At 42.7% G+C, this 11,490-nt stretch overlaps 1 long non-coding RNA gene across 1 annotated transcript; it reads left to right on the forward strand.

Moving 5' to 3' along the window:
- Positions 1-853: 853 nt before the first annotated feature.
- LOC117070446 lies at positions 854-5,608 on the forward strand. The gene is made up of 2 exons (XR_004431928.1): positions 854-990; positions 5,200-5,608. It is a non-coding gene; the product is annotated as an uncharacterized LOC117070446 (long non-coding RNA).
- The last annotated feature ends 5,882 nt before the right edge of the window (positions 5,609-11,490 follow it).

The raw sequence follows: 11,490 nt of genomic DNA on the forward strand, positions 1-11,490 counted from the left end.
CACCTGGGCAGTGTGAAAGGCTGCTGGGCAGGAGGCTGGATGGGGTGAAGCCTGGTTTGGCAGTCACCGCAGTGTGTGTCAGGAGGGTAGAGAGAGGGACTAGGGCAGGAAGGACAGATGGGAGATGTCTGCAGCTGTCTTGGGGGAGGAATGGAGACCCTGAGATCAGAGGCAGGCCTAGGAGTCAATAGAAGTTGATTAATTCAAGAGTCATTACAAAGGAAGCCTCCTTTGGAGGCAAACAGGAGGGTCTGTCTGGGAATCATGGACTCTGCTCCTGGGAAATTGGCCTTGCTGGCCTTAGAGTTGCATTTTTTAGTTATTCTCACAAGCCCCTGGGGTGGGAGGAGGAAGGAGGAGACAGGGTAGAAAGATGGGGATTGGGGATCCACCAGCCCCCAAGCTCTTAGCCTCTGTCTCTGCAATGTCAGGAATGGGCTCAGACACCAAGATAAACAATGTGTTGACCTGGCCCAGGCTGAGAATGATGCTGATAGTGACTATGAATCAGCCCTAGGCTTCAGTCCAGGAGAGAGAGACGTTTCCCAGTCAGCGGGGAGGGAGAAAGCCAACCACTGTTCTGGAAATTTCCACTCACATTATCTCCCTCTGACAGGGGAGCAAACTGAGGGTTCCAGAGGGGACATGACTTGTTCAAGGTCACACAGCCAGTGAGAGGCAGTGTTTGAAAATGTACCCCTCTATCTTGAAGGCCAGAGTCACTGCAATTTGTGGCAATTTCCAGCCATGCAAAGCCCCCACCACCCCCACCCCCGTTGGAAGCCTTCCTGAGTTGTCTTCACCAGTCTAACCTGATGCTTTTTGGACTCACATTGCCTCCGTAGTTAGGCGTGTCCTTCGTTCCGCAGTAAAGCAAGGCATCCCGAGGAGCCTGGAGGAGGCATTCCTTTTCAATGCATCCGGCAGCTGATTATCACTCAGCAAGTCACACACTGATTGCTGATTGTCAGAGCTAGAGCAGAGATAAAGGTAAGCACACACGCCACATGGCCAGGCACCAGGGCTGCTCTGAAAGGTTCCCATCTCCCTCCTTCCTGGCACATGGTAGCACTGCACACCTCTGCTCTCTTTGGAAGTTAAGTGAAGCCATATGGCTTGCCCTGACCCATAAAAATGTGAGCAGAGGTGACAAATGACCCTTTTGGGCGGAAGCTTTAAGAGCCAGTGTGTAGTTGGCTATGCCTCTTTCCTGCTTTCAGGGATGAAAGCAGGCTTTGCCACGGAGTCGCAGGTGGCCGTGAGGGAGCCCCTCCCTTCTGCTCCACTTTGGAGCCAGAAATAAACTCTTATTGATTTTAAGGGTGGTTGTCGTTAGCATAGCTTAACCTTGCCTATCCTGACTGACACAGAAATTTGTACTTAGAAGTGGGGTGCTGTTAAAGCAAACAAAAAACAACAAAAATATGCAGTATTCTTTTAGAGATTCGGTGGCAGCAATGAGAAACTGATGTTGAAGGCTGGAGAGGTGGCTATCCATGCAGTGGAGAAACGTGTGGTGAAACTCTCACCTGGAATTACTTGAAATGTAGGGAAAGAAGTTTGAAGACAGAAATTTACTAGTGTGGTTTGCTTGCTGTTGGCTGCATTTGGCAAAGTACTGTAGAGATGAGTTCAGAAACTGATTAAGGATGGGTCAGCCTAATACATGAGTGCTTATGATGGGATCAATTTTGGATCTTTTGGGGTCTTTTGCTTCCAGCCAAGAAGAAGTAAGAGACTGGATTTACTGGCCCACCTGAAACAACTAAAAATATGAAACACTGATTTTTAAGACACTAGACCTCAGGCAACAAAGTCATCCCTAAGACACAACAAACAAATGAGATAGGCCCTGTGGCCGTCCCATTTTGCTGCCTTGAGAGAGTTTCCAGGCCACGGTGCAGGGAGAAGGCAGGTCCCAGCAGACTCCCTGGGTTGAGAAGGTGGAAGGAAGTGAATGTAAGGGGGCCCAGGCTGTCTGAGTTCGCAGGGCACAGGACTGGAGAGGAGAGAGCCACACAGAGTAAGGACTCCAAAGAGCCGCCAAGGGTCTCCCTCAGGCATTTAGCAGAGTTCCGATCAGCACCTGCCTTTGAGGAAGCCCCATGAGCCAGCAAAAGAACCACCCAAAACAGCACAGAAGCTCATGCGGGGCCAGGAATAGTACCTGCTCTCCAGCCAGACTGAAAAGCCTCCTAATTCATAGGGCACTGGGCAAAGCACTCAGGAGGATCTTGCTTTAGTAGTCGGGGATAATTAGCTCTAGATGATGTTGTTTTGCTGAAACTAACTCACCACCAGCACTGTGATTATGGTATTGACTGCAGTGATGTAGATTCCTTCTAGCTCAGCTTATTATCACCTTGTGTTGTGTGATGATCCAACTCCCCCATCACTCTTTCCTCTATCCAAAGTACTCTAAAGCCTTTGTTCATACAGCATTTTTTATGTCACTGGGTGTGAACTCATTTATGTACTGTCTCCTTCTGATGTTAGTCCTTAAAAATAAAATAATACTAGTTGTGCCAATAGGACTCTTACTCAAATGAACATGATAACCCTGAAATCACATTATGGTCCTTAGTTATAAGATGTTAAGTAGATCAATCATTTTCTTTCTTTCCTTTTTTTTTTTTTTTTTTTTTTTGAGACAGGGTCTTGCTCTGTCACCCAGGCTGGAGTGCAGTGGCACCATTTTGACTCACTGCAGCCTCCGCCTTTCAGGCTCAAGCCACCCTCCCACCTCATCCTCCCGAGTAGCTGTGACTACAGGCACACACTCCCACAACACCTGGCTAACTTTTTAATATTTTTTGTAGAGATAGGGTTTTATAATATTTCCCAGGCTGGTCTCGAACTACTGAGCTCAAACTGTTTGCCCGATTTAGCCTTCTAAAGTGTTGGGATTACAGGTGTGAGGCACTGTGCCCTTGCAGAGGATCTGAAAAGTCACGACTATTTTCATAATAATCCTCTTTTTTACTGTGTTAAAATGTGCACTGATGGTGGAAAAGCAAAGGTGGCTAAAACTGCTGGTGCTTTTAGCATGAATCAGGGCAGACTATACTGACAGTCACTGACTCTGTGTGTGTGTGTGTGTGTGTGTTTTAACCATCATGCACTTGCAGTTTTAAAAAAAAGCCAATTTTACTTAAGAATGTTCTTCATGAGGCAGTTAAAATTATTCGTGTTATTAAATATTGACCCTTGAGGACGTGCCATTTTAATATTCGAATTCAGTGTGACAAAATGGGAAAATGTATACAGCAGCTCTGCTGCATACAAAAGCATGGTGATTGTTTAAATGAAAGGGACTGGTGAGATTGAGTTGTGAGCTAAACTGCACATCTTTCGTTGAGCACCGGTTTTACTTGAAAAACAGATAAGGTAAAGTTAATCAGACTTGCGTATTTGGCAGACATTATCTTGAAAATAAATGAAAGGAGCCCACCACTTCAAGGAAAATAATTGATAATCATTGTGGCCAATTATAAAATTCAAAATTTCACGTGTAAATTAGAATTTTGGAAAACTTGCATTTGCTACTGTGGGATTGACAGCTTCCCAATGCATTGTGATGAGTTGTGATGTTAAGTAATTTTTTAAAAAAATATTGTTTAATTAAATGTGTCAATATTTGGAAGATCTACATAATTCAGTGAACTAATATTTTCTAAGTGATCAATGTATGATGTTTCAAAATCAAGCACAGGCAAAAATCCATTTAAAGTGCAAGGTTGACAAATGGATTTTAATGTTACAGAGTATGAAAACATACTGATGTGATTTCAAATTCCACATTGCAACTAATCTTTAAGAAACTCCTTCTGGTTGAGTTTTGGGTGAATGGTTAAGGGAGAATATCTACAATTATCTTCAAAATCTGTTAAAATACTCCTCCCTTTTTCAACTGCATGCTTGTGTAAAACCAGATTTTCTTTATATACTTTAACCAAAACAACATATCACGATAGAATGACTGCAAAAGCAGGAAGGAGAATCCAGCTATCTTCTATTAACCAAACAGCAAAGAGATTTCCAAAACAATGTCACTCATTTTATTACTTCTGTTTGTTTGGGAAAATACCAATATTTTGATTAAAATATGTTAATACATAATATGTTTATTGCTGTTATTTAAAAATGCATTAATAAGTATTTCAAAATGTTCTGTTTTTCTATTATGATAAATATTATTATCACTATTACTTATTTGAGACAGGATCTCACTCTGTCACCCAGGCAGACTCAATCTTGGCTCACTATAGCCTCAACCTCCCAGGCTCAAGCGATCTTCCCACCTCCGCCCCCTGAGTAGCTGGGACTACGGGCACACACTACCACCGGCTAATTTTTTTGTATTTTTAGTAGAGATGGGGTTTTGCCATGTTGCCCAGGCTTGTCTTGAGCTCCTGGGCTCAAGTGATCTGCCTGCCTGCCTTGGCCTCCCAAAATGCTGGGATTACATGTGTGAGCCACTGCACCTGCCATGATAATTATTGATAGACATATTTCATATGTTCCAGTTATCAATTTACTGACTCTCAGTTCCAAATTTATCCTTCACTACCAGCTCTGCAAAAACGGAGATGGGCCCATTAAATATTTTTCTTTTGCCAGCGGCCACAGTGGTAAGCTTTGTCAGTAGAGGGCGCTACAGAGACATCCTCCCACTGTTTTCTCTCGGCAGGCTCCTGCAGCTTGTGGCTTCTCTAGTGCTCAGCTCTGCTGCCTTGTGACTAGCCTTTATCTTTGGTTACTGGACTGTCTCCTATATCTCTAGAAGCCTGTAGGCATTAAGTAGCTTAATACAATTCAATTATAATGCAAACATTTGAATTTTGACACAAAAACTGAGACGTAAAAGTATGATTACTCTTCTGTGGCATAAAAACATAAAGGATTAATGGCTTTTCAAACCATCCGCACCTCAGGACTTTAGCCAACTGACCTCCTAGAAAGGAAGATTCCCTGGCCGCATCTCCTTCCCTGATCAAATAAAGTGAGACCCAGATCCATGAGAACCTACAGGCCACTGGAATGACACCTCTTTACAGTGTGAGAAGTCCTATTGGTCTAGGGATCCTCTTCTTCTCTCCCAGTAGGTCTAGGGAGGTTGGGAGATGACAATAAAGCTGAGGGTTTGTTGTTGTTGTTGTTGTTGTTACATTAACAAACATGTGAGTTTCTTATCTTTAGGTGAAGGCTTGTTCATTTACAGTGAACTTGAAGACTGGACTTTAATCAAAATAATGAAGAGAAAGGACCAAAATGGGGCCAAATCAACTGGGATAATGTGAGCTCTGACCATGCAGAGAAAAAAGGAGAGCAATTCATATGCTGAAGCCACCGCCGACTCCAGCAGCGGATGCCAGGGCAAGGCTCAGGACCTCCTCACAGTCACCAGCCCAGGGAACACTCAGGACCAGCCCCTCCGCAGCTGAGGCCAGAGGTTCCAGAGGGCACATACTGCGTCAGTCTGAAGCCCCATCACTCCTGTACTGCCATATCCTGTGTATTTTTCCTAATGAAGCCAAGCCTAGCTTTGAAAGTATGCATTATTTTATGCAATTAAAAGTTACTGGGGGGCAGGTGGGCCTCCTGGAAAGCTGTGGTTACTCCCCTCTTCCTCTGCACACACCAGGAGTCTCAGGGGAGGCAGAGAAAAAAAAGGAGAAAGGGAAAAAATTATTGGGATAAATTAAATTGTAGGATTTCTTGCTTCTGTTACCCAGTGGATAGTGATTTGAAGGAGATCAGATCAATGACTAGAGAAAAAAAAATTATATATTTCTCTGAATAGTTAAAGGTAACAAAAGTAAATGTGTGACCTTGCTACTTGGATATACTTTATTGTTCCACCTAAATAATACCCACTCTATGAACAAGGCTCCCCGCCACACACCAGACAGCTGATGCTCAACACATACTTATTAAATGGAAGTTACTAAGCTCCAACCATGTACTCTATAGCAGGATTTGGCAAACTTTTTCCATACAGGGCCAGACAGTAAATATTTTAGGTTTTGCCGCATAGGATCCTTCTGGCTACTACTCAAGTCTGCAGTTGTGGCTTAAAGGCAGCCATAGACAATATGTAAACAAGGCTGTGTTCCAAGAAAACTTTATTTAAACACTGCATGTTCTTACTTATAATTGGGAGCTGAACAATGTGAACACATGGGCACAGGGAGGGGAACAACACATACTGGGGTCTTTGAGGGAGGCGGCGGGGAGGGAGAGCACTGGGAAAAATGGCGGACGCATGCTGGGCTTAATACCTAGGTGATGGGTTGACAGGTGCAGCAAATCACCATAGCACACATTTACCTATGTAACAAACCTGCACACCCTGCACATGTACCACAGAACTTAAAAAAAATTAGCAAAAAGACCCCAAAACTTTATTTACAAAAACAAGCAGTGGGCTAGTCTAACCCACTACAGCCATGGGCTGTAGTTTGCTAACCTCTGCCCTAAGTCATAGCAGCCGGAGTGCCCATGCTATTGCCTAGTAGTCTCTGGAGAATAATGGCCTCTCTTCTTTCACCCCCCAGATCTCACGTGAGTGCCCTCACAGCCAACTCTAATCCAGAACCACCCTGAAGGGAATTCTGGGAAATGTAGTTCTTGGCTTCTCCTCTTCAAGAGGGTGGCAGTGAAGCTAAATTGACAACAGGTAATCCAGCATACCAACGTGTCTGAATCACCTAAGATTTACAGACCAAGGTGCCAGGATGATAGAAACCAACTTTTCAGAATCACCTGTTGTTCTTTGGATTAAAACACTAGATTAGGCTTGTGTGTAAGTGACACAAAATCCAAAATAAAAGTGCTTCAGTGAGGCAATTTAATTCTGTCTCATATCAGGTAGGCTTGGGGTGGTGCTCCACAGTGGCAGGAGCTCAGGTTCCTTCAATCTCGATACTCCACCATTCGTGGTTTCCCTGCCAGCATCACTTCCTGGCTCCAGGTGGCTGCAGGAAGCAGGCCAACTTTCCAGCCAATAGGAAGGAGGAAGGGCTGATGAAGGGCATAGCCCCTCCATTTACAAATATTTTCCAGAAAGTGTCTCTGCCATTTATGTTTCCATGTCATTGGCCAGAGCTTAGTCACAAGGACAAACTTAGCTGCAAGACAGAATGAGAAATTGATTTTTTATTTCAGTTTTTATTCAGAAATTTAGTTTTTAGCTGGCCTTGTCACAGCTAAAAATCAGTGGTCTATGACCAAGGAAGAAAAAACAAATATTAAAACACTATCAGTGGTCTTTGACATACCAAAGTATCACAATCACACTTTGCAAAGGCTAAGATTCTGAAACCACATCACGTTATTACAGGCCAGTGTTACAGAGTTGCATCATATTCTTACAGGCCAATGTTCTGAAATGCTGTGCTATTATAGACCAGGGATTCTGAATCACTTAAGATTCTCATTGGCTAAGGTTCCAGAATTAAATAGCAGTTTTTCAGGCCAAGATTCCAAAGTCACATAAGATTCCTACAAGCCAAGATTCAAAATCACAAAACCTAATAAGCTAACCTTTGCAAATCACATGAAATTCTTGTGATCAAACATCCAGAAATATATGAGATTTCTATAGAACAAGTTTCAAAACTCATGCAAGATTCCTACCAGCCAATGTACATGGAGATCAAGATTCCAAAATTAAACTGAACTTCTTGTAGACTAGGCTTCCAGACTCACACAATATTCTTATAGAGCAAGTTTCTGATGCCATACCATGTGATTATAGTGCTATTCTGACAGCTATGATCCTGGAATCAAACATTTATTTCAAGCCAAGTTTTCAGAATCACATAATGTTTTAATAAACCAAGTTTTCAGAAACGTATAAGTTTATTATAAATCAAGTTTCCAGAAGCACACAAGGTTATAAAATGGCATAACATTGTTAAAAGCCAAAATTGCAAATCACGTATCATTTTTACAGGTCAATGTTCCAGAATCACGTGAAGTTCTTTCAACCATTGTATCTAGAAACACACAGCATTCCTAGAGGCTAACATTCCATACATCCATATAATTCTTACAAACCAAGTTTCCAGAATCAAACAATGTTCTTAAATAACCTGAGTTCTTGAATCCTACATAATTCTTGTAGATGACATTCCTGGTCTCCGGTTTCCTAAGTCTCCCAAATGAGCTAGCAATTGAAGTTGACTGTGTTTTCTCCCAAATTAACATTCACAAAATATTACCTTTTTCAATGCCAGTGGTAGGTGCTCTCCCTCTCTCAGGAACCCCAACAGATTCTAGAAATGTCCTACGAGAGGCAGGAGGACCAGAGTGGTATTAACACTGTATGAAAGCTTAATAATAATAATAATTAGAACAACATTTATTCAATGCCTACCATGTGCCTCATACTAAGTTCCTGACATACCTCATCTCATTTAACCATCCCAGTCACTCTGTGGTTGAATTATCTGTGTAATTAGTTATCATCAATATTCTCATTTTATAGATTAAAAAATCCAGTCTAAGAAAGATTAGGTAAGTTGACTAAGGTCATACAACTATGAAGTAGTAGATTCCAAATTATAACCTTGGTTGTTGATTCCAGGGCTACAGAGAGATGCCTCCAGCATTGGGGCAGAGCATAGGCTAAGGCTCTCTTTTATTAGGCCTCTCCCTTTGGGATCAAAACTACTAAATTTCAGCAGAAACATGATCAAAGGAACCATCTGAAGAAATGATCCTTCCTCGGGGTGGGCAAGAGGTGAGGTGCCTAGGTGACTCAGAGAGGCATACATCTAAATAAGGTGGTGATATGGTGTGGCTGCGTCCCTACCCAAATCTCATCTTGAATTGTGGCTCCCATAACTCTCACATGTTGTGGGAGGTACCCAGTGGGAGATAACTGAATCATGGGGACAGTTTCCCCCATACTCTTCTCATGGTAGTGAATAAGTCTCACATGATCTAATGCTTTTATAAAGGGAAACCCCTTTTGTGTGATTCTCATTCACTCTTTTGTCTGCTGCCATGTAACACATGTCTTTCGCCTTCTGCTATGATTGTGAGGCCTCCCCAGCCATGTGGAACTGTGAGTCCTTTAAGCCTCATTTTCTTTATAAATTACCCAGTCTTGGGTATGTCTTTATCAGCAGCATGAAAATGGACTAGTACAGCTGGTCAGGATGAAGCTTCCAGTGCATTCTCATGTAACATAACCCATTGTGTTGGCACACGTAGGAAGAATGAATGCATTGGCTAAGCAGCTGTACCCTTCAGTGTGTTTTCAAAGGGTAAGTTAGCAGTCTTTAATTGGCAGTAAATAGGAAAAGGGGATTCCTGGACTGGCTGACAGGAGTGCTTTGGTCCCTTTGGTAAATAAGTTCCTAAAGTGAAAGTTGAGTTCATTATTCAGTAGTTACTCGTTGAGCTTCTCTTGTGTACCTGGATCTGGAGATAAAACACTATGAAGATGTTTAAGGCAAAATTTTTGTCTTTAAGAAGTGCCACTTTACCAGGAGAAATAGGTGAACAAAGATAAAACATTAGTGCAGCTAGGAGAGGACTGCATCTGTGTGCATATGTGTATGCAAGTGTGTGCATGTGTGTACACATATGTGCAGGTATGTGTACACATCCATGCATGTGCGTGTGTATGTGTATGCACAAGGAGGTGGGGAAAAGAAAGTTTCATGGAGATGAAGGAGGTAAGCTGCATTTAGAAGGGCAAGAAAGAAGTCTGCTAGGTGGGGTGGTTTTGGCAGAGGCGGTGGGAGGCCTTTCTATCCAGAGGATCCACCATTATGCAGGTTGTCCAGGGGAAAGGGCATCAGCGTGCATGGAGAACCATGAAGCACAAGTCCTATCTTAGAGCTTATGTTAGGAAGTTAGGGGTCAGGGAGAGTTTAGGGCAGACTGGGTCTTGTTTGGATCTGTCCCGGAGGCTACAGAGAGGCACTGAACATGAGGATGTAAGGAGGCGGGGCACAAGTGTGTGAGGGCTGTGGTGGAAAATGACCACAGAAAGGTCCCTACCCTTTGATCACCTTCTCTGGGATCTTGTATTTGGGGAACAGATGTTTCAGTTGAATATTCTATACTCTTGCTCTAACACGTTTTCATTATGATTGTTTTAAGAACTATCATGTCGAAAATAATCTTTGCAAATGTTTAAGACACTGATTTTTAAAACTATGCTTGGGGAGGAATGGCTACTCAACTTCCTGACCTCATTCTCTCAAGGCTCCTGCCCAGGGAGGCCCAGCGTCAGGTTTGGCTTCTCTCTTTTTACCACAAAGGAGTGGCAGTTATCTCTAGTCGACTGATACTCAGTGATCCAGCTGCACTGCATCTAGCTCCACAGTCTGTCAACAACATTGGTGAGTCTATCCTAGGTCCTTCCTGGTCAGGTTTGTCTGTTTATTTGTTCATGTATCCAACTAACAATTTTGCACATATATTATATGACTGTTTAATCTGGAAACCTTTTAATCCATATCCGCTCCCTCTAGCCTAGTTGAAAGTTTCTAAATTAAATTCAGCACACAAGATTTCCACTTCTGGTTATAATAAAGCAACAGAATCTACACTTACCTTTCCACCATAGTAAACTAGCAAACAGATTGAAATATGTTAAATAACTTTTCAGATATTGGTTAACAGGCACCACGGAGTATGATATCAGGGGGAAGGGAAACAAAAAAGATGAGTCAAATGATCTCTGGGGATTTGTGTCTAGAGGCACATTCTGGATTGTGGTGCAAGGAAGAATATCAAGTAGAGCATGAAGGTTTTACTGAGCTGAGAAGACAGAGATTAATGTTCAGGCACCATGAAGAAAAAGAGCTCTAAAAAGTGCAAAAGGATTTCATTGGAGCTTTGCTGAATTATAGGCCATCCATGTGGAGGTTGAAACTTCATTAATTCAGGCAAAGAACAACAGTGGATTTTAAAGTTGAATAGTTCCCAGAGTTCATACAGGTGAGGAGATGTTTAGGCTCTGTCAGGCCTCTGAGCCCAAGTCAAGCCATCGCATCCCCTGTGACTTGCATGTATATGCCCAGATGGCCTGAAGAAACTGAAGAATCACAAAAGAAGTGCAAATGCCCTGCCTCGCCTTAACTGATGACATTCCACCACAAAAGAAGTGAAAATGGCCGGTCCTTGCCTTAAGCAATGATATTATCTTGTGAAATTCCTTTTCCTGGCTCATCCTGGCTCAAAAAGCTCCCCCACTGAGCACCTTGTGACCCCCATGCCTGCCTGCCAGAGAACAACCCCCCTTTGACTGTAATTTTCCTTTACCTACCCAAATCCTATGAAACGGCCCCACCCTTATCTTCCTTCGCTGACTCTCTTTTTGGACTCAGCCTGCCTGCACCCAGGTGAAATAAACAGCCATGTTGCTCACAATTAAGCTAAAGTTTAATTAAAAATTAATAGACATGCCAAAAATCACAATAATGTAACTCAAAACCAGGAGAAAAATCAGTCAGTAGAAGTAGAAAC

Source organism: Trachypithecus francoisi, unplaced genomic scaffold (assembly GCF_009764315.1).
Source record: "Trachypithecus francoisi isolate TF-2019V2 unplaced genomic scaffold, Tfra_2.0 Lachesis_group3, whole genome shotgun sequence".
In the NCBI taxonomy this organism is placed as follows: domain Eukaryota; kingdom Metazoa; phylum Chordata; class Mammalia; order Primates; family Cercopithecidae; genus Trachypithecus; species Trachypithecus francoisi.